Below are 2,739 nucleotides of genomic sequence, written 5' to 3'. Positions count from 1 at the left end.
AATAAGAGGATAAAGCCGTATGCTAGCAGCAAGGGGAAGCAACCTATGGCTACCTCCAACATGAGCCAGTCAAGGGGGACTGGGGTACAGTGCTTTCAGTGTGGGGGACCGCATCTTAAGAGGAATTGCCCACAGCTCCAGCAGACACAATAGAGCCGTTGCTATGTTTGTGGCAAGGTGGGCCATTATGCTCGGGAATGTAGGGTGACAGGGAGACCGACGGTAACAGCCAATTCCAACACCGTCAATTGTGGACCCACTAATTCCACAAGGAGCGGTAATGTTAGCAACAACAACACTAGTGGTGGAAGGCCAAAAGTACCCTCCCGGGTATTTGCTATGAGTGGTTCAGAAGCGGCTGCCTCCGACGATTTGATACGGGGTAAGTGTTTGATTGCTGATAAACTACTAGATGTACTTTATGATTCAGGTGCCACGCATTCTTTCATATCTCATGCATGTGTAGAGAGGTTGGGGTTATGTGCGACGGAGTTGCCATATGACATGGTGGTGTCTACTCCAACGAGCGAGCCTGTAACCACCTCTCGGGTGTGTTTGAAGTGTCCTATAATTGTTGAGGGTCGATCTTTTATGGTGGATTTGATTTGCCTACCTTTAGCTCATCTAGATGTGATCTTGGGGATGGATTGGTTATCTACTAACCATATCTTTCTAGACTGCAAGGAGAAAATGCTAGTGTTTGGTGGGGATGTAGTCCCAAGTGCATCTTTGAAAGGGGATGCGGCCAACGAAGGAACGGGTGATGTTCGAACTTACATGGTGTTGTTCTCTATGTATGTGGAAGAGGACGCTGAAGTTAGTAGTATACCGGTGGTGGCAGAATTTCCAGAAGTTTTTCCTAACGACATTTGTGAATTGCCACCTGAGAGAGAAGTGGAATTCATTATTGACTTGGTGCCTGGGGCGAATCCAGTGTCGATCGCGCCTTATAGAATGTCTCCGGTAGAACTAGCAGAGGTGAAGGCACAAGTACAGGATCTTTTGAGCAAACAATTTGTTCGTCCAAGTGCATCACCGTGGGGAGCACCGGTCTTGTTGGTTAAAAAGAAGGATGGAAGTATGAGGATGTGTGTAGACTACCGGCAGTTAAACAAGGTCACTATCAAGAACAAATATCCTCTACCAAGGATAGATGATTTGATTGACCAATTGAGGGGAGCAACGGTATTTTCAAAGATCGATCTGCGATCGGGGTATCATCAAATTCGAGTTAAGAAGGAAGATATCCCAAAAACTGCGTTTCGGACCCGGTATGGGCACTACGAGTATTTAGTCATGCCATTTGGAGTGACTAATGCTCCGGCTATTTTCATGGATTATATGAACCGTATATTCCATGATTACTTGGATCAGTTCGTGGTTGTATTCATTGATGATATCCTAGTGTATTCGAGGAATAAGGAAGAGCATGAGAAGCACTTGAGGATTGTGTTGCATATCCTGAGGGATAGGAAGTTGTTCGCCAAACTGTCGAAATGTGAATTTTGGTTGGAGAAAGTGCAGTTCTTAGGGCACGTGATTTCTAAGGACGGGGTTGCGGTGGATCCGAACAAGGTGGAGTCGGTTATGGAGTGGCAACAACCAACAACTCCAACGGAGGTTCGAAGTTTCTTGGGGTTAGCTGGCTATTATAGAAAATTCATTGAAGGATTTTCTAAATTGGCATTGCCTCTAACTAAGTTGACTCGTAAGAATGAGAAGTTTGTCTGGAATGAGAAGTGTGATCAAAGTTTCCAAGAGTTGAAGAGGTGGTTGACGACAGCTCCAGTGTTAATTTTGCCCGACCCTAAGAGACCATTTGAAGTGTATTGCGATGCAAGCGGGCAAGGCCTGGGGTGTGTGTTGATGCAAGAGGGAAGAGTAGTGGCTTATGCTTCACGTCAATTACGTCCTCATGAAGTTAACTATCCGACCCATGACTTGGAACTAGTAGCGGTGGTCTTTGCTTTAAAGATTTGGAGGCATTATTTGTACGGTACTCGTTTTGAAGTTTTCAGTGATCACAAGAGTCTCAAATACTTGTTCGATCAGAAGGAACTCAATATGAGACAACGAAGATGGATGGAGTTCCTCAAGGATTATAATTTTGGACTTTCCTACCATCAAGGAAAGGCTAATGTAGTAGCCGATGCGCTAAGCCGGAAATCTTTACATGTTGCAACTATGATGAGCTTGGAGCAGAGATTGATAGAGGAGTTCCGAGATTTGAATCTAGCAATCGAGATGCGACCCAAGAGCTTATTTGTGGGAGCATTGCAGATCACCAATGAATTTGTAGATCACATACGCGAGGCTCAAGGGGATGACCCGTTTTTGCAAGGCAAGGTGTTAGATATAATGGGGGATAAGGGTGTGGAGTTTGAGAAGGACACAATCGGGTTAATTAGATTCAAGGGGAGGATATGTGTGCCATCTTTAGATGATTTGAAGGTTAAGATCTTGGAAGAAGCGCATAAAAGTCGTCTTAGTTTCCATCCAGGAATGACTAAGGTTGAGCAAGATGTAGCTGAATATGTAGCAAGATGTCTGACATGTCAAAAGGCTAAGGTTGAGCACCAGCGACCATCGGAGAATTGAAGCCATTGGAAATTCCGGAATGGAAATGGGAGAGCATATCTATGGATTTTGTATCTAGTTTGCCCAAGACTAGTTGTGGGCATGATGCTGTGTGGGTCATAGTTGATCGACTCACCAAATCTGCTCATTTATTCCGGTGAA

This window comes from Glycine soja, unplaced genomic scaffold (assembly GCF_004193775.1).
Source record: "Glycine soja cultivar W05 unplaced genomic scaffold, ASM419377v2 tig00105718_1_pilon, whole genome shotgun sequence".
Classification (NCBI taxonomy): domain Eukaryota; kingdom Viridiplantae; phylum Streptophyta; class Magnoliopsida; order Fabales; family Fabaceae; genus Glycine; species Glycine soja.
Note: the sequence above shows the minus strand (reverse complement) of the source record.